At 40.3% G+C, this 21,519-nt stretch overlaps 1 protein-coding gene and 1 non-coding gene across 3 annotated transcripts in view; one reads left to right on the top strand and one right to left on the bottom strand.

The window, feature by feature from the left end:
• The window catches only part of MOXD1 (monooxygenase DBH like 1), a 108,367-nt gene that overhangs the window by 3,130 nt on the left and 83,718 nt on the right, over positions 1–21,519 (top strand). The gene's annotated exons all lie outside the window — the stretch shown is intronic.
• On the bottom strand, positions 10,439–10,542 carry LOC129561364 (U6 spliceosomal RNA). Its single transcript, XR_008686982.2, has one exon. It is a non-coding gene; the product is annotated as a U6 spliceosomal RNA (small nuclear RNA).

Here is a 21,519-nt window from a genome sequence, read left to right as displayed (position 1 = left end):
CTTTGTACAGTGAGTGGCATCTTCAGCAACTCTACCAAAAGGTAAATAAAGTTCTGAAACATTGTGTATGTGATTCCGTTAGGAAACTTTGATTTTCATGTAATTTTACTTCCAGTGAGAACAAACTTTGTATGAAACAGTACAATAAAAAGCATTGCTTCTGGGGCAATGGCATTAAACTGTATAATGACTGATGACAACCTAAGTTGATGTCCAAGTCACCTTCCCTTGTGGCTACTTTCTGTATATATTATTTCATTCTTTCTTATTTAATTAGAAAACTTGACCTTTAGATATTTTATTTTATTATTATTTGGACTTTTATTTTTCCTGATGATATTAAGACTCTTCCTTTCAATAGAATTTTAACTCCTGGATAACTATGTAAGACTAAATCCCAACCAGCCAGGCAGAGAATTGTTGGTGAAACAGATGTCATAAATCCAAATCCATACAGAGGTCAGGAAGCAAATGTAAAAGAGTGACAAGACTCTAGTGGAAAGGGCAGTATTGTGATGCAGAAGAGTAGAGGGGATGGAAGAAACCCCAGTTTTCTCATGTGAATTGCTATTATGTGGGAATGCAAATCAAGTATCGCCAGATCTTCTGTTTGTTTGTTTTTTGAGAGAAGACAGATATATGTGTGTGTGTGTGTGTGTAAGTAAAATCTGATTAGTAAATAGCAGCCACAATTCAAGTTTGTATAACACACCCTGTTTTGCATATATGCACATGTAATTTCAGTTGAGATATATCCCGCGGACAGCTTGATCTGGGACCAAGAGGGAAAATGCTAAAGTGAATAAAGAATCAACTCAAATTACGAAAACTGGTGAAAGGCTGAGAGGCAGCTTCCCATTCTCTTCAGGCCCCATTTGTTCTGTGTTAGGAAATGTTCAGTGTCGGAGGGGACCTTGCTCCTCTTTTGGTTATCTATCACTGTGCAATAAACTACCCCCAAACATGGTGGTTTGTTTTGCTCACAAAGCTACTCTTTGAGCAGGGCTTGGTGGTGACAAATCTTCTTTGCTTCACTTGGTCACTCCGAGGTGAGTCACTGAGTCATCTGGAGGCTCTCTCACTGGTTTTTCTGACTGGTGACTGAGGCTGGCTGCTGGTTGGACCTCCCCAGGTACTGTGGTGGGAACGTGGCCTCTCCATGCAGCTGCCGAACTTCCTCCCAATAGTGGCTGAGTCCCAGCAGTGACCATCTCAAGAGGCCCAAGTAGAAACTGTATGGCCCTTTATCATTTAGCCTTGGAGTCCTGGACTGTGCTGTGGTCCCAGTCCCCCTGGATTCAAGAGGAAATGTAGATACCACCTCAACATACTATGGTGAGGAGGTCACATGGGAAGGGAAGAGATTAGCGTGGCCATCTTTGCAAAATCCATGCAACCACACTCATTCTCACCAACCTGTCAATCTCTCTTCAGCCACCACTTCCGAATACCTATTACCATGTATCCACTCTACACTGCTGTGATGGGGAGGCAAGCGTTTACTTATTCACCTCTTTTTTACTTCCTCATACACACACCCCCCACTCACAAGAAGTTAGTGAATAGTTAGTCTTCCTAGTCCACATTCTTTCCACCCTCCCCCGCCCCCCAAAAAAGAGTTCTAAACCTCGGCAACCCCAGATTTTTCAGTGGTTGCTAGTCACTAATTCATGACTGGATGCAATGAGACTACCTCCAGGGGGCAGTGTGACATTTGCTTGTAGATGGAAGTATCAGATTTTGATTCCGTTGCCTCAAGGCAGTATACTGGCTTGGACACTCTTAAAACTATACCCAGAGATGAGGTATTATGGAAATTGGCCCTGCCCGTTTTGTAATCCTCCAACCCTGGAGCAGATATTTCTTTAAAGGGTGTACCAGGTACCATCAAAATGGGAAAGAAGAGAGAAATGTGGTTGTGGAGTGAAGCCCGTCTCCATGTAACCTATCAGATAAGTTGTTCACTTAGGGACACGGTACTCCTGGGATGGTACTGAGGTTGGCTTCCAGACACTGTGTTTCACAGAGTTGCCAGGGTCGGGGTGGGAAGCAGTCTTTCCTTTCGCCTTGGCTTTGGAAAGCCTCACTATTCTGTCTCAGTGAATTAACTCAATGCTTACTTCCCTGATGGATTCGTGTCCTCTCCTTGTACTTTGCCCCTTTCTGACACAGAGCAATCCCACCCCCATCCAAGCCACTTAGCAACTGTTGAGTCGCCATTTGGGGGAAGTAATCCGGGTTGATGAATGCCTAGTTTGTGCGAGTTGGAGAAGAGGGCAGCATTGTCAGATGTGCCTGTTGAAATCTGCACAAAAATGAATTCACTCTTCCTTTGGGGGTGTAAATTGCTGCGGAATGGAGGCAGAAACTGATGTCATCATTTGTTACAACTTCACTGATTGGCTGTTGCCACCACCGAAACTTTGCTGTGATGAGGAGTCTCTTCAGCAGCGGGGTAATTGCTGCCGGGCTGCTTGCTGAGGAAGTGCTGGGAAATTGTGCTGTGATTTGGAATCACAGAAAACAGTGAGCATTCTTTGTGGTTAACGATGTGCTTCTTTTAAGTGCACCGCAGCCAACGGCAACAAAGAAATGTTTGGAAAGCAAATTGAAAAGCTGTGAGGGGAAGAGAAGAGAGTGTACAACCCAGACACAGATCAGCTGGGGCTTTGTTAAGAGGTATTTATAAATCTTCAGGTTATGCCCTGCCCCCTGCTCCCTCTTTGCCAATTTCCAGATGACAAGGGACCTCTCCAAGCTTCATGTTTGGTGTATTAGTAGTAAGTCCACATGCACCAGTGTAAGTGGGAACCAAGAATCACCAGGATGCTCTTCAGCTGTGTGGTCTCCCTGACAAAGCAAATGATTTCAAGAAGCCAGCCCGAGGAAAAGGACTAAGAGCCAGGAGAACAATGCACCTGAATTGACCGTCAAAGTTCAAGGCTTCAGGCGGCCAACGGCCTATTTCTGGATTCTTGGAAAGAAAGCCAAGAGTCCATCCACTTCAAAGAAAGTGAATGGTGGTTTATTGATTCATCATTCGTAATAGAGCCCTGTTAAAATAGAGTTGCTGGCCAAAAGAATGAATTCATTATATATCATCTTGTTTCTGTAAATGTTTGATCTGTATGTAAAACAAACAAACAACTCTGCCTAAGGATGCCTCATAATGTGGCTTATTGTAACTTTTAAAAGATAATTAGTACAGAACTTTTAAACAGAGGATTATTTCTCTAGAAAACCTCTTCTCCCCTTCTGTCTTTTTTTAACTTGTTAAATTCTGGAGTAGACCAAAAATAAAGAAAATCTTCACCTAAGGACAGCATATAGTATGCACATAAGCAGGAAATTCTGCAAAAATAAGAAAGCTTCAAATGTATTAATTTTTGTTAACGGTAAAAATGGGATTATATATGAGTGCTATGCAAATAGTGTATAGTTCAAATTTAATTTACTGTTGAGGTGTTTTGTATTCAACTAATGTAGCCAATATCTGAGATTATTGATATTACTCCCGGCAATCTTGATTCCAGCTTGTGTTTCTTCCAGCCCAGCGTTTCTCATGATGTACTCTGCATATAAGTTAAATAAGCAGGGTGACAATATACAACCTTGATGTACTCCTTTTCCTATTTGGAACCAGTCTGTTGTTCCATGTCCAGTTCTAACTCTTGCTTCCTGACCTGCATACAGGTTTCTCAAGAGGCAGGTCAGGTGGTCTGATATTCCCATCCCTTTCAGAATTTTGCACAGTTTATTGTGATCCACACAGTCAAAGGCTTTGGCAGAAAGTGAAGAACTAAAAAGCCTCCTGATGAAAGTGAAAGAGGAGAGTGAAAATCTTGGCTTGAAGCTCAACATTCAGAAAACAAAGATCATGGCATCTGGTCTCATCACTTCATGGGAAATAGATGGGGAAACAGTGGAAACAGTGTCAGACTTTATTTTTTTGGGCTCCAAAATCACTGCGGATGCCGATTGCAGCCATGAAATTAAAAGATGCTTACTCCTTGGAAGGAAAGTTATGACCAACCTAGACAGCATATTAAAAAGCAGAGACATTACTTTGCCAACAAAGGTCCGTCTAGTCAAGGTTATGGTTTTTCCAGTGGTGATGTATGGATATGAGAGTTGGACTGTGAAGAAGGCTGATCGCCGAAGAATTGATGCTTTTGAACTGTGGTGCTGGAGAAGACTCTTGAGAGTCCCTTGGACTGCAAGGAGATCCAACCAGTCCATTCTAAAGTAGATCAATCCTGGGTGTTCATTGGAAGGACTGATGCTAACGCTGAAACTCCAATACTTTGGCCACCTCATGCAATGAGTTGACTCACTGGAAAAGACTCTGATGCTGGGAGGGATTGTGGGCAGGAGGAGAAGGGGATGACAGAGAATGAGATGTCTGGATGGTATCACCGACTCGATGGACATGAGTTTGAGTGAACTCCGGGCGTTGGTGATGGACAGGGAGGCCTGGCATGTTGTGATTCATGGGGTCGCAAAGAGTCAGACACGACTGAGCGACTGAACTGAACTGAATGTAGCCAAATATTATGATAAATCTTTAAACAGTGTTTGGTTTTACAAGTTGAATATTGATATTTTGGGCACTTACTTGTTGCTCTTCAGAGCTCAGAGTTCAGTTGGTCCCCCTTAAATTTCCTGACTCTCCCACCTGAATTTTATAGTTAAGAAACTGGGCCTTAGGTACCTATTAAGTGACCTGTCGGAAGCCATATAGATCAGGATTCATTTCCTCTTGGTCCGGTTTTTCTTTCTTCTGCAAGCAGCTGGTAGCTTACATAAAAACATTTCAATTTTCTTCCTCAATAGTGAAAGAACGTGTTAATAAAAAGCAGTTTTAAAAAGATTGGTAAAATCATAGTATTTCTCTTACTATTTTCGTTGTACAAATGCCATAGATATATATTTCTGTAATGTGATTTTTCATTCATAGAATTCTTAATATATGCCATACATTATAGTCCTTCAAGTGTGTTAGCTCGTGTAATTCTCACAATAGCCCTATGAGGTCCATATCTCATTTCTCCCATTTTGTAAACGTATAAATTTGAGGCTCCAGGTCATACAGCATGGGAATCATTTGTGAGTTTCACATGACTGTTTTAGTAAAGTACTCACTGATAATGTTGGAATGTTCATTCATTCATTCAACCAATATTGATTAAAGGTTTATTGAACAGTTCTAGATCCTGGGGACATAGCATTGACTGAGAGGAAATCAGTGGTCTCATGGAGCTCCCATTTTGATGGGGAGTAAACAAATAAGCAAGAAAAATATCAGAAAGTGATAAGTGTGTGCAGAGGTTTTAAATAGGGTGATGTGATAAGGGGCAGTGGTGTGGCTATTTCAGATTGTGAGACTTACAGTTAAAACACAAAGGAAAACAAGTGTCCGAAGTTTTAAATGTTGTCTTTCAAGATTAACCATAACATTTTCCATTCAGAGTATTATATACTATGAGGAAGATTATCTGGCATGGGCTTCAAAGGACTCGGTAGACATTGACTATAGGAGTCTGCCTGTGTGGAAGAAATATAATTAAAGTGTCTGAACCGCCTGAGCTCTCTTTTCTGTTTCTGTAGCCTTGTTACACACATGTTTAGTAAGCTCAGCTAGAGTCTTTCAGGCTTTGATCTAGAGATTCGGTGATTTTATAGGAGTTTCTTTCTTAATACGAGGTGTGAATGTTTTTCTCTTGTACTCTGTGTTCCTTCTCATCTTCAATAACATAAGAGAGCTAAAGGACTTTGAGAAGCTAGATCAACAAAACTACGAGTCTGGGGAAGTTTTCCTTCTTTCTGGCACTTTGTAAACTAAAACTTGAGAACCTCAGTTTCTTAGATACAACTAAATTGCTACTATGTTTTTTCCTCCCTTGAAAGCTTCATGCCCAGAAGCCCATTCATATAGGAAAACTCATAGTAGATGAAACCATGTAGAAGCAAGGCCTTCTTGTATTTTGGACCTCCAGATCCCTTCAGACAGGGCCAAGATGGCAATGGCAAATTGCAGTTCAGTGGTGAGAAGGCAGTGCTAATAGAGGGCTGAGAACTGGGAAGATACTTCCCATGTCAGAAATTCCCAAATTTGCACATTGAAATCACCTGGACATCTTTTAAAATTTTTAGCATCCAGACATCCCCCCTCCCTTCTTCACAACATTAAATCACAATCTCTAGCGGTCTACACAGGCCTTAATGTATTTTAAAGTTTCTTAATTGATTCTGTGAAGTCAAGTTCAGGAACTACTGACCTTGTGTGGTCAGGTTCTTTGATCAGAATCAGTCAACTTCCATGTGGTCCACCTGCAGAAGCTTGGAAGATTCCAGACTCTGGGCATGGAGATGCATAACAGGATTCCCAACAAAGCAATTCAGAGTGACTGATGTTTGAAGCAGGGTTGGCATGTGCTTGGATAGAGATTATTTTGTAAAGTAGAAAAGTCAAGTGGGTTTTTGTAGAATTGAAACACTTCTGAGATCTTTAACAAATGTGTTGATAATTTGAAGTATTTTCTCAGAGTTACATGCTGAAATGAGAACAGCAACGGGAGAACTGTGGGTGGCGGTGTATTTTGAAATACTCTGAGCCAGAAATCTCCCTCCTCTTCATACCTCCCTACCATTCCTACACACCTTTTGTCAGTTGGTACTGGCTGCTATATTTCTAAGCAACAGAAATATCTGCCCACACAAAGCCTAAAATTGGTAAGTTATATGCGGTCACAGGGCATCAAAGGAATATTAATAAATGAAAGTCTCAGGTTCGTCTCAGCCTGCATGTAAGCCAAGAGGTGTGTTCTGCTCTCACATCTTTATTAGAATGATTAACAAAATGACTCCCTTTGTATTTGGAAAAATTCTGAAGTGTATTTCTAGCTAGTGTAAAGTCTAAACAGATACTCTTTCCCTTCCCACTTTCATTTTCCAAGATTACTAATAAGCAGTGAAATGCCCTAAAGCTATAGTTGCAACAGGGAGAAGCAGGAAAAGGAGTTTGCATAGTAGCTAATTAGTGTTTCATTAGGGCGTGGATGGAACATCTACAAGCTGATGAGTGTCTCATCTTCCTGAAGGAACAAGAAAGAGTCCATTTGCCTGGTGGGTCCTCAAGGAATACCTGCTGAATAACTGCTGAGCAGTTAAGAGCAGGAAGGCCTGCTATGAGTCCCAACACTGCTTGTTGCTTATTCCTTGTGTGGCCCTAGGCCAACTCTTTAACCTTGCTCAAGTGACAGTTCCCTTTATGAAGAAGGAAATTGTATCTACCCATGGCATTTTTGTGAGGACTCAATGCAATAGACAGTTAAAGCTCTTGGTAGAGTATATGGTACATTGAAAGTACTCAGTCAATACAAGGTATTGTTAGAATGAGTCAATCACTTAGTGAAATATCACAATTGTCAGATGATTGTGTGCATGTATGTTTAGTCACTCAGTCGTGTCTGACTCGTTGCGACACCATGGACTGTAGTCTGCCAGGCTCCTCTGTCTGTGGGATTTCTCAGGCAAGAATACTGGAGTGGGTTGCCATTTCCTGCTCCAGGGGATCTTCCTGACCCAGGGATAGAACCTATGTCTCCTGCATTGATAGGTGAATTCTTTGCCACTGTGTCACCTGGGAAGCCCTTGTCAGATGATTACATGGAGACAGATGTCCCAGGTTTTCAGCTTGTAGAAAAAATATCTATTAAGGGAAGAGTTAGGGGAGGTTGAGAGTCGTTTATAAAAACTCAAGGACAAACTTTAAGCAACAGATTTGTGAATGCTTTGCCCAAAGCAATTGGTTTGTGACTAGAGGTCAACATTCTTTCAATAAACACAAATTATACTGATAAGACTGCATTTTCTTTGGCATTTGATTTGCTGGACCTGTAGTTCAGCTAGTAAATAAATGTTGTGTCAGAATGATACTAAGGTAATTGGCAGGTTTCATATGACGTCACTGAGAAGATGGACTAATAAAGTTGAATTAGTTATTATAAATATTTAAACATCCATACCCCAAAAATGTTGATAACAGACTGCCTATATTAGGCTACAGAATAAGGACTCAAAAGATAGCAATATATTAAAATAAAGGAAGAAAACGAAAAGTTAAAAATTCAGTGAGAATACGAATAAACACTTGATTTAATGTTTAATTCTGTATGTACAAAGTGTGTAAAATTGGTCTTAATTGGAATTCATATTAGGTCTAAGTAGTCGTTCATCCTAAGCTCAAAAGATGTGCCTGTTGAACACATGAATGCAATATTAGCCTATAAATGCTACATTGACATCAAGGGAAGGAATACTGACATTGTACTCTATACTAGGCTAATCATTCCAGAAGTTACCTTCTAGAATAACTTTTTAAAAGATGTATGGGTGACCTGGATTGTTCTAAAGGAGAATTACAAAGATGATTGAAATATCTGGAAATTGGGCTACTGAGGCAATGGGAAGCATCTGGCTGTATTTGGAGAAAGAACAGTTGGAAAAGACATAATCTTTGCCTTGAAATAGTGGACAGCCTTCCTCAAGAAAGATGGATTATATGTTGCCTATTAGGCTCCAAGGGAGGAAAAAAGACCCAATTGCCGTCTATGGGGTCACACAGAGTCGGACACGACTGAAGTGACTTAGCAGCAGCAGCAGCAGTATACTTTAAAGACAGAAGCTTTCAGGTTAGTACAAGAAATACATTTCTACTGTCAGAGTTATTAAAACAAAATGAGTTGCAGTATTTCCCTGGCTGTCCAATGGTTAAGACTTCACACTTCCAATGCAGGGAGCACAGGTTCAATTCCTGGTAATGGAACTAAGATCCCTCATGGAGCAGCATGGTGTGGCCAAAAAATAAACTAAAATAAAATTGAATGAGTTGCCTTGTGAGGTTGTTAAGTGCATGAGCTTTGTCACTGGAGATATTGAACATTGTGATCCTCTCCTAAAAACATTTTTTAAAGAAATCTTCCTTTGGTGGGAACTAAGATTAGGTGTCATATCTTTTTGGCTTTTCATACTGTTCATGGGTTGATGAAGAATTGATACTTTTGAACTGTGTGCTGGAGAAGACTCTTGAGATTCCCTTGGACAACAAGGAGATCAAACCAGTAAATCCTAAAGGAAATCAACCCTGAATATTCATTGGAAGGACTGATGCTGAAGCTGAAACTCTAATACTTTGGCCACCTGATTCATTGGAAAAGACCCTGATGCTGGGAAAGATCGAAGGCAAAAGAAGAGGGCAGTAGAGGATGAGATGGTTGGATAGCATTACCAACTCAGTGGACATGAATTTGAGCAAACTCAGGGAGATGGAGAAGGACAGGGAAGCCTGGCATGCTGCAGTCCATGGGGTCCCAGAGTCGGACATGACTTAGCAACTGAACAACAACACAACATAGATTAGGTATACTTCAGGCTGTCTTCCAACTTGAGTGTGATGCTGGAAATAACTACTCCACAATCATACTTGTAGAGAGAAATTACTAGAAGAGGAAACATTATCAACTATGAAACTATGTGGGTTTTTTTGCCACTTTATTTTTTTAATTGAAGGATAATTGTTTATAGAATTTTGTGGTTTTCTGTCACACATTAACAAGAATCAGCCATAGGTACGCCCATGTCCGCTCCCTCCTGAACCTCCCTCCCACCCCCCTCCCCATCCCATCCTTCTAGATTGTCACAGAGTCCTTGTTTGAATTCCCTGAGTCATGTAGCAAATTCCCATTGGCTATCTATTTTACATATGGTAGTGTAAATTTGCATGTTACTCTCTCCACACATCTTACCCTCTCCCCGCCCACTCTGTGTCCATAGGTCTGTTCTCTATGTCTGTTTCTTTATTGGTGCCCTGAAAATAAATTTATCAGTACCATCTTTCTATATTCCATATATATGCATCATATATATATATATACTGACCTACTTCACTTTGTATAATAGACTCTAGGTTTGTCCACCTCATTAGAACTGACTCAGATGTGTTCCTTTTTCATGGCTGAGTAGCATTCCATTATATATGTACCATAGCTTCTTTATCCATTCATCTGTTGATGGATATCTAGGTTTCTTCCATCTTCTAACTATTGTAAATAGTGCTGCAACGAATATTGGGGTACATGTGTCTTTTTCAGTTTTGGTCTCCTCAGGGTATATGCCTAGGAGTGGGATTGCTGGGTCATATGGTGGTTTTATTCCTTATTTTTTAAGGAATCTCCATGCCTTCTTGCATAGTGGCTGTATCAATTTACATTCCCACCAGCAATGCAAGAGGGTTCCCTTTTCTCCACACCCTTTCCAGAATTTATTGTTTGTAGTCTTTTTAATGATGGCCATTCTGACTGGTGTGAGGTGGTATCTAATTGTAGTTTTGATTTGCGTTTCTCTAATAATGAGCAGTGTTGAGCATCTTTTCATGTGTAAAAATATGGAACGCTTCATAAATTCATGTGTCATCCTTGTGCAGGGGCCGTGCTAATCTCTGTATCATTCCAATTTTAGTATATGTGCTGCTGAAGTGAGCACATCTATGTTGTTTTTTAACTTGAACTCAAGAAGTTCTGTTTCTGTGGATAGGTGTGCAGTGAATATTTACAATTATTGTGAGAGTATTTCATTTCTTCCCCTACTATATATTTCAGTATATTTGAATTATATTAGTGAACATATGTTAATCCTATATAGTGAATATATATTCTTTCTGAAACCTAAAAAAATGAAGAAAAAGAAGAAAGAGAATGTTTTATGACTTATAAATACTCAAAAGAATTTGGAGGGCTTTAGGAGCCTTTATTGGAGAAGGAAATGGCAACCCACTCCAGTGTTCTTGCCTGGAGAATCCCGGGGAGGGGGAGCCTGGTGGGCTGCCGTCTATGGGGTTGCACAGAGTTGGACACGACTGAAGCGACTTAGCAGGAGCCTTTCTTTATATTCAAGGCTGACTATAAAGTCAGTAAGTTTCTGAAACTTGGTTGGCGCATTATTTTGATCTAAGAACAGTCTATATATACTCTGCCTCTAGACTTTCTCACCTGGGTGTCTAGATAGCATCTCAAACCTGCTTCTTCCCTGGCCTTTCCCATTTCAGTAAATGGCACCTCCTGGTAGCTTCTGTCAAAAATCAGGGGTCATCCTTTTTTCTTCTCCTTCCTTCATCCCACATATAAAACCTGTCTTCAGGTCTATTGGTGCTTCCTCCAAACTAAATCTAAAACCTGCCTACCTCCCTTCAGTTTTATCACCATCACTCAAGCTTGAACCCATGGGACCACTGCTTGATTCCTGTCTTCTGACCATGGCTCTTCTTTCTTCTCTCCATTTTTACATGGCAGCCTCAGTAACACACACACATTCTCTCTCTCTCTCACACATATGCACACATAGGCACATATATATGTGTGTGTGTATGTGTATATTTATATATATTTTCACATCAATCAAAATATGGCACTTGCTGCTAAAGGCTCAAATGACTGTATAAGCTTAGTATTAACTTTGAGCTCCCTATATTGATTTGCAAAACATCATAACCTTTGGGGCATCAGCTGATCCCTGCTGACCTCATTTTTCTGTTTTGGGCACTAGAGTTCAGTCATACTGGCGTTTATTTGCTTCACCAAACTGGATAAACCTTGCCCCTGCCCCTTCCAACAGCTGCTGTCTCTTCCCAGACCTACTTCCTCCACACTTTTCACTGACTGGTTGCTAAATGTAGTTTATTTCTCAAAATAAGTTTCATTGTCTCAGTGGTGACTTTTCTGATGCCTCAACTCCAGGCTTTCCAGTTCATCTCTAGAATCTCTGTTTTATTTTCCTATAAGCACTTATTGTCAAAATATTTTTGGTTATATTATTATTTGAGTTCAAAAATTGTTTATGCTGCAACTGCAGTATCAGTTTGATGATGATGGGGACTTTGTCTTGTAGTCTGTACTGTACAGTCATGTGCTCTCAGCCCTACCACAGGGACTGAAGAGTAACAGCCATGCAATAAAATAAATGTTGGAAAAAAGAAGGAAGGGAGAGAGGGAGGAAGGAGGAAAGACAGGAGAGAAGGAGCCTCCTTTTCAAAATTAATTCCTTGCATAAACTAGAAATGGCAACCCCCTCCAGTATTCTTTTCTAGAAAATCCCATGGACAGAGGAGCCTGGTCAGCTACAGTCCAGGGGGCCACAAAGAGTCTGACACAACCGTGCGAGTTCACAAACTGGTCATAGAGAGTTAAGAGAAGCCATCTAAAATTTTTTTAAAAGTTAAGATGGTGAAATAGGTTGAAAGTAAAAATATGTCAATGGTAAAATCTGAAATTCCTTTTTTCATTGTAGTCTATTCTTAGAGATCAAGTCAAAGTTTTAATTTTACACTTTATCTGATAATTCTATAATGATCAGTTCAGGTCAGTTCTCTCCATGAAAAATAAAATGAGATGATTGGCTGTGGGAGAAAAATCAGGATGTGTATTTTCGGAAGGTAGCATTTAAAGAACAACCAAATTGCTCAGGTGTCCCCTCCCTGGAAAGCAAGCTTACAGGGCTCCTGTTTTGATATTCTGGCAGCTACTTAACAGATCACTTCTTTGAACTAGAGAGTCTCAGTTTTATCTGAAGTGGTTCCTAGAAGGCAATCCCCTTCTGTTTTGACATTCCTCTCAAATTTCCAAGATTAGCAAAGAAATAACTTATTAAAATCAACTTATACTGAAATCTGAAGATTATATTTATATAGTTTGTTAATAGGGTTTTATGTTTTTTTAGGATCAAAGATTCCCTTGAACACAAAATATCTATTATACTATCAGTATTATTAAAGCACCATAACACTTATTACAGAAATGGATATTACAAACAGAAATGTCTGAAGTAACAAGGCTTTTGTGATTTAGAAAAAGAAGAAAAACTACAAGCACCTGTTGAAGAAAATGATGACAGATGGTCACATTTTTCTCAAGGTTCCCTGTGCAGCTGTGCTTACATTCAGTTCCCCAGGCTGAACTGGGGTTTATTCATATCTTTTATTACACCCGTAAGAATTTTCACTTCATCCTGTTTAACACAGCCGCAGTCAAAGCTCTTTGCTGTTAAAGAGATTTTATTCAAGAGAGAAAGACTGACAGTGAGTGAGGACCAGTTTCACATCTGCGTAACCATGTTTTTTAATAAGAGTTTGTAGCCATCCTGTGGATTATCAAGGCCAGCATTTTGGGTATGTTATCTTAGTTTGAAGGTAGCAGTCATTACTCTGGCTGTCATGCAAAATGATAATGCCAACTTCTGCTGATGTTGGCTTAACTTTACTATTGCCACATAGCATTTTGAAATCTCTGTAATACGCTTCATTTATTTCAGAGCATAACCTGTGCATAAGGAAAAATATCCCGTGAGAATATGTTTCAGGAGTAATATTTTTATGACAGAACTGGGGATTTATTTTATTGCCAAAGTCTAATTATCAAAGCAGATTTTCAAGGGTAAAGCTAATATTTTATGTTTAAAAAGTATAAACAAGGTTAATATATGATTCATATAATAATCTTTGATAAAAACAAAAAATAAAGCCTCAATGATAATTCATATTGAAACTTATCTTTATGCAGATATTTGAGTTCAAATATGATTGAAATCCACATAAAATCATTTATCTAGGAAAATATTACTTTCACATTTCACTTTACAGAACGTTAGAAATGAATAAGTAGAAAGAAGAATGACTTTTGCATAACATATTTTATATATTAAATAGTTAAAACATCTACATATTTTTATTCTTAAATACTTACAAAATCTCTATAGAATCATGATTCTCTGAATCATCCTCAACCCTCCTGCCCTCATAAAGTCAATTTTTAGTGCTTAATCAGAGCCTACTTTTATTTATCAGTATTTCATGTTATATTTATAATTTATAAATATATTTAATACATATATCATACAATGAGACTTTTATAATGGCTGTGGTTTTTATAATCAGACCGTGACAATGAGAGTGCACTGTGATCAGTATTCCTGCTTTTACCTTAAAAGTCCTGGAATATCAAGCACTATAGCAAGATGGCTAAGGAATGGCCTTCACCATGGATGTACAGTGAAGCTACATCTGGCCCCATTTGCTAAATGGGATGAGGAGTGAGAAGGAGAGCCATTTGTTTCTAATCCTAAAAGTGAAAATCAAATAGTAAAAATGATCTGGAAGATTTCCTTAAATATCCCGTAAGTACTATACTATCTGGTTTTGTGAAGATAAATTTCTAGGTCATGTTATTAGTATTCAAATTCTTATTTGAATGTTATTCGATGTTTTACTGTCATTCTCCATTTTTTTCCCCAGAAGATGATAGTAACAAAGTAAGTATTCTGTTTAATTACCCACTTGAAAACATTTATCCCTTTGTCAAACTGTCAGGAAACCCTTAAATTCACTAAATTTTTTTTTGGTTTAGCCAATTGGAAGGATCCATTCTCAAGATTGTTCTCTTAGTGACTTGCTTTCTTTTCCTCCTACCTTCTTCCTTTTCTTCTCTCTCTCTTCTCTCCTTCCTCCCAGCTAGAATAATTGAAGGATAAGAAATTTGAGATCCAGATTTTCTTTTGCCCTTTTGTCTCCTTTTGACTCATTTAATTGTGCTTTTAAGGTTTGCCAGTATGCCATTCTTTTATTGTATAATATCGACATCATTGAGCCTGTGTTTAATTATAGTTCATTTATTTTCTTAATACAGGCTGAAGGAAGAAGGTAGGCACTGCTAGGGAATATTTTGCTCCTACTAAGTCAAATTATTCCTATACCACAAAGATATGAATATTGGAGGTTCATCCGTTCTTTTAGCTTCAAAATTACCCCCTCATTTAGATTTATCAAAAGGAAAGGCAGGATGTTACTTTCAAAATTGCGCATAATGTATTTAATGACTCCCCAATATGCAAGGCACTCCATTAGGCACTGAGGACGTAAATTAACATTAGAAAATATTCTAAAATAGGATTTATCTTTCTCAAATCTGTTTTTTTAAAAATTTCTTTAAAATAGGTAGGGAATACCCCCTAGTGTGAAAGGATTTCAGTGAACAGTTGCATGCATGAACTCTTTTTCTAAATGTTGATGTCAGTTTCGTAAGATTCATGTCTGTTTAAGGGCTAAAAGGTCGTAATAGCCTTCCCAGATGTGTCTGCATCACACATCATGCAGACCAAACTCATTCTAGCATCTGGTTAAATACATTCCACACCAGGTCTTCAGTTCAGTTCAGTTGCTCAGTCGTGTCCGACTCTTTGCAACCCCATGAATCACAGCACGCCAGGCCTCCCTGTCCATCACCAACTCCCGGAGTTCACTCAAACTCACCTCCATCAAGTCGGTGATGCCATCCAGACATCTCATTCTCTGTCATCCCCTTCTCCTCCTGCTCCCAATCCCTCCCAGCATCAGAGTCTTTTCCAGTGAGTCAACTCTTCGCATGAGGTGGCCAAAGAATTGGAGTTTCAGCTTTAGCATCAGTCCTTCCAATGAACACCCAGGACTGATCTGCTTTAGAATGGACTGGTTGGATCTCCTTGCAGTCCAAGGGACTCTCAAGAGTCTTCTCCAACACCACAGTTCAAAAGCATCAATTCTTTGGCAATCAGCTTTCTTCACAGTCCAACTCTCACATCCATACATGACCACGGGAAAAACCATAGCCTTGACTAGATGGACCTTGGTTGGCAAAGTAATGTCTGCTTTTTAATATGCTATCTAGGTTGGTCATAACTTCCTTCCAAGGAGTAAGCGTCTTTTAATTTCATGGCTGCAATCAGCATCCACAGTGACACCAGGTCTTAAACATATGTAAATAAAATTAAGAACAAGTGGGAAAATAATCTATTGCTCCCCTCTTTTTGTTTCATTCACAGTGTAAACAACTTTTTTAAAGGTGTAAATTTATAACTGGATTAGCAAGATTAGGTGTCTCTTTCTAAGCAATTACCACTGGTTAGAGATACCAAGGAGAAGGAAATGGCAACCCACTCCAGTGTTCTTGCCTGGAGAATCCCAGGGAAGGGGGAGCCCAGTGGGCTTCCCGTCTATGGGGTCACACAGAGTCGGACACGACTGAAGTGACTTAGCAGCAGCAGCAGCAGCAGCAGAGATACCAAAGGAATATTTCATGCAAAGATGGGCACAATAAAGGACAGAAACGGTATAGACCTAACAGAAGCAGAAGATATCCAAAAGAGGTGGCAAGAATACACAGAAGAATTATACAAAAGAGATTCTAATGACACAGATAACCATGATGGTGTTATCACTCACCTAGAGCCAGACATCCTGGAGTGTGAAATCAAGTGAGCCTTAGGAAGCATCACTACAAAAAAATCTAGTGGAAGTGATAGAATTTCAGCTGAACTATTTCAAATCCTAAAAGATGATGCTGTCAAAGTGCTGTACTCAATATGCCAGCAAATTTGGAAAACTCAACAATTACCACAGGATTCAAAAAGGTCAGTTTTCATTCCAATCCCAAAGAAAGGCAATGCTAAAAAATGTTCAAACTACTGCACAATTGCACTCATTTCACATGCTCGCAAAGTAATGCTCAAAATTCTTCAAGCTAAGTTTCAATAGTACATGAACTGAGAACTTCCAGATGTTCAAGCTGAGTTTCGAAAAGACAGAGGAACCAGAGATCAAATTGCCAACATCCACTATGTCATAGAAAGAGCAAGATAATTCCAGAAAAATATCTAGTGCTTCATTGACTAAGATAAAGCCTTTGACTGTGTGGATCACAACAAACTGGAAAATTCTTCAAGAGATGGGAATACTAGACCACCTTACCTTCCTCCTGAGAAACCTGTATGCAGGCCAAGAAGCAACAGTTAGAACTGGACCTGGAACTATGGGTTGGTTCAAAATTGGGAAAGGAGTACGTTAAGGCTGTATATTGTCAACCTGCTCATTTAACTTACATGCAGAGTACATCATGCAAAATGGCAGGCTGGATGAAGCACAAGCTGGAATCAAGATTGCCAGGAGAAATATCAATAGCCTCATATATGCAGATGGCACCACTCTTATGGCAGAAAGCAAAGAGGAACTAAAGAGCCTTAATGAGAGTGGAAGAGGAGAGTGAAAAACTGGTTTAAACTCAACATTCAAAAAACGAAGATCATGGCATCTGGTCCCATTACTTCATGGCAAATAGAAGGGAAAACAAGGGAAACAGTGACAGACTATTTTCTTCGGCTCCAAAATCACTGCAGATGGTGACTGCAGCCATGAAATTAAAAGACACTTGCTCCTTGAAAGAAAAGCTATGACAGACCTAGACAGCATGTTAAGCAGAGATGTTACTTTGCTAACAAAGATCCATATAGGCAAAGCTATGGTTTTCCTACTAGGCATGTATGGATGTGAGAGTTGGACCATAAAGAAGGCTGAGCACCAAAGAATTGATGCTTTTGAACTGTGGTGTTGGAGAAGACTCTTGAGAGTCCCTTGGACTGCAAGGAGTCAAACCAGCCAATCCTAAAGGAAATTAATCCTGAATATTCACTGGCAGGACCGATGCTGAAACTGAAGCTCCATTACTTTGGCCACCTAATGCGAAGAGCCTACTCGTTAGAAAAGGCCCTGATACTGGGAAAGAGTGAAGACAGGAGGAGAAGGGGGCAACAGAGGATGAGATGGTTGGATGGCATCACCAACTCAATGCACATGAGTTTTAGCAAGCTCCGGGAGTTGGTGAAGGACAGAGAAGTGTGGTGTAATACAGTCCACGGGTTGCAAAGAGTCAGACGTGACTGAGTAATGAACAACAGCAACCACAGTGATTGAGAAGATAATACTGTGCCTAGAATATTTTGCATCCTACACAGGAATAGAAATAGAGGATAAGAATTTGGAGACGGAATGATCACTTCCAGTTGGAATGATCAGAGAAAACTTTGTAGAAGAATCATGAGTCTTGGAGAAAGGAAGCTTTTCAATGCAGTTGTTTCAATGGGTGGAGGTAGTGGTGGATATGTCAGTGGGGTGAAGACTAGGGGAGATAGAGAGGAAGAATATGAACAAAAGCAAAAGGCTGGGCAAAGACAGAAAGTTGTGTGTGTGTGTGGTCAGTTGCTCAGTCTTGTCCGACTTTGTGACCCTGTGGACTGTAGCTTGCCAGGTTCCTCTATCTATGGGATTTTCCGGGAGGATGCTAGAGTGGGTTGCCATTTCCTACTCCAGGTGATCTTCCTGACCCAGGGATCTAATCCAAGACTCCTGCATTGGCAGGCAAAATCTTCACCACTGAGCCACCAAGATTTGAAGGGAATAATAAATAGATAATAGAGATTATGTGGTGAGATTAATGATAGACACCCTGGAAAACCAGGCTAAACTTTAGAGAAATTTGAATCTAAATGATAGAACTTATTACTCTATGGAGAAGGAAATGGCAACCTACTCCAATATTCTTGCCTGGAGAATCCTGTGGACAGTGGAGCCTGGAGGGCTGCTGTCCATAGGGTTGCACAGAGTTGGACACGACTGAAGGGACTCAGCATGTGTGAATGCATTGGAGAAGGAAATGGCAACCCACTCCAATATTCTTGCCTGGAGAATCCCGGGAACGGGGGAGCCTGGTGGGCTGCCTTCTGTGGGGTTGCACAGAGTCGGACATGATGCGACTTAGCAGCAGCAGCAGCAGCAGTACTCTATACTGTTGAATAAAATGTAATGGCATGTTGAGAGTGATTTTCAAGGAAGCGCTTGACAAAAATATTTAGTGATAGAATCTGAACTTAGAAATTGAATGGAGCAGAAGGCAATGGCAAGCCACTCCAGTACTCTTGCCTAGAAAATCCCATGGATGGAGGAGCCTGGAAGGCTGCAGTCCGTGGGGTCACTAAGGGTCGGACACGACTGAGCAACTTCACTTTCACTTTTCACTTTCACACATTGGAGAAGGAAATGGCAACCCACTCTCCAGTGTTCTTGCCTGGAGAATCCCAGGGACGGGGGAGCCTGGTGGGCTTCCGTCTATGGGGTCGCACAGAGTCGGACACGACTGAAGTGACTTAGCAGCAGCAGCAGCAGAGGTAAAGGTGGGTTATTTTTGAAAATGAGGAATTGATAGGACTGGGGATTATCTGTGGAGTTGTGAGTAATAAAGGAAGTTAATAATACTGATTTTTGAATTTGGGTGGCTGGGAGAATGATAGTATAAGTAAATAAAAACCCTTGTAGATAAAAGGTGAATGCAGTTTTAATCTTACATTTGAAATGAAAGTAAAGAATTCCGAGTAATGGTATCCAATTGACTTTTGGATATATGGTACTAAATAAGGGCAATGATTAGAAACTCTTGGAGAAGATGAGATTCCCGAAGGATGAAATATGAAAACAGAATAGTGTAATGTCAAGGACAGAACTTCGATGACTTTGTTCAGGAATGGGAATAATAGAGACAAACTGTCAGAGGTGGGCAACCAACGATGGACCCTTCTGAAAGTGAGGAGGTGGACATCCTTGCCTTATCCCAGGACTTTCTTGTTCCCATACTTAGTGGGGAAGAATTCAGTCTTTCATCATTAAGTGTGATGTTATTCTTAAGTTTGTATGCGTGCGTGTTAAGTCGATTCAGTCTTGTCTGACTCTTTGCGACCTTGTGAACTGTAGCCCTCGGGGCTCCACTGTCCATGAGATTCTCCAGGTGGGAGTACTGAAGTGGGTTGCCCTGCTCTCCTCCAGGGGATCGTTCTGACCCAGGGATCGAACCCACTTCTCTCATGTCTCCTGCTGGTAGGTGGGTTCTTTACCACTAGTGCCACCTGGGACGCCCTGAGGTTTTGTAGACTCCTCCCTCGTAGCTCAGCTGGTAAAGAATCTGCCTGCAATGCAGGAGACCCCGGTTCAATTCCTGCATCAGGAAGATATGCTGGAGATGGGATAGACTACCCACACCAGTATTCTTGGGCTTCCCTGGTGACTCAGCTGGTAAAGAATCCGCCTGCAATGTGGGAGACCTGGGTTTGATTCCTGGGTTGGGACGATCCCCTGAAGAAGGGAAAGGCTACGCACTCCAGAATCTGGCCTGGCGAATTCCATGGACTGTATAGTCCATTGGGTCGAAAAGGATCAGACACGACTGAGCGACTTTCACTTTTACTTATAAGGTTGAGAAAGTACCTTCTATTGCTAGTTTACTGAGAGATTTTACCATGGATAAATGTTTCAAATGGGTTTATGTATTTATTGAGATCATTGCGTGGTTTTTCTTTTTTTAGACTTTGATATATTGAGTTGCATTGATAATTTTCTAATATTGAACCAACTCTGAATGGCCATAATACAGTATCTTTTTTTAAAAAAAATCACTGTGTTCTACTTGCTGTTACATATTTTTAAGAAAACTTGCCCTTTGGCCTGTGAGAGGTCATGATCTTTGTTTTTTTTAATAATGTCTTTCATTTTGGTATTGGGGTAAGGCTAGCATAATCCCAGGGACGGGGGAGCCCAGTGGGCTGCCATCTATGGGGTCGCACAGAGTCGGACACGACTGAAGCGACTTAGCAGCAGCATCAAAAAGTGAGTTAGGAAGTATTCCCTCCTCTTTTCTCTTCTGGAAGAGTTTGTGAAAGATTGATATTACCTCTTCCTAAAATATTTGGAGAAATTCCCAGTAAAATACATGTTGTCTTAGAATTTTCCTTGTAGGAAAGTTTTTACCCCTAGGTTAGACTATATGCCATTGAGTGTCTTTTTTTTTTTTTTAACATTTTAATATATTTATTTTTAGTTGAAGGATGATTGCTTTGTAATATTGTGTTGGTTTCTGCCATATATCAACATGAATCAGCCGTAGGTATACATGTCTCCTCCCTTTTGAACCTCCCTCCCACCTTCCACCCTACCCCACCCCTCTAGGTTGTAACAGAGACTTGGTTTGAGCTCCCTGAGTCATACAGAAGTTTCCACTGGCTATTGGTTTTACATAAGGTAGTACATATGTTTCCATGCTATTCTCTTCATCGTCCTACCCTGTCCTTCCCCACAAGTCTGTTCTCTATGTCTTCATTGCTGCCCTGCAAATAGGTTCATCAGTACTATCTGCCTAGATTCTATATATATGCGTTCAGTTCAGTTCAGTCGCTCAGTCATGTCTGACTCTTTGCGACCCCGTGAATCACAGCATGCCAGGCCTCCCTGTCCATCACCAACTCCTGGAGTTCACTCACACTCACATCCATCGAGCATATATTTGTTTTTCTCTTTTTGACTTACTTCACTCTGTATAATAAGCTCTAGCTTCATCCACCACATTAGAACTGACTCAAATGTATTTCTTTTTATGGCTGAGTATGCTGATTGCATTCTTTGGCATTGCCTTTCTTTGGGATTGGAATGAAGACTGACCTCTTCCATTGGCCACTGCTGAGTTTTCCAAATCTGCTGGCATATTGAGTGCAGCACTTTCACAGCATCATCTTTCAAGACTTGAAATAGCTCAACTGGAATTCCATCACCTCCACTAGCTTTGT

This window comes from Moschus berezovskii, chromosome 10, assembly GCF_049115385.1.
Source record: "Moschus berezovskii isolate FMDL1 chromosome 10, NW_MosBer_1.0, whole genome shotgun sequence".
NCBI lineage: Eukaryota > Metazoa > Chordata > Mammalia > Artiodactyla > Moschidae > Moschus > Moschus berezovskii.
This window is presented reverse-complemented; position numbering and strand designations above follow the sequence as displayed.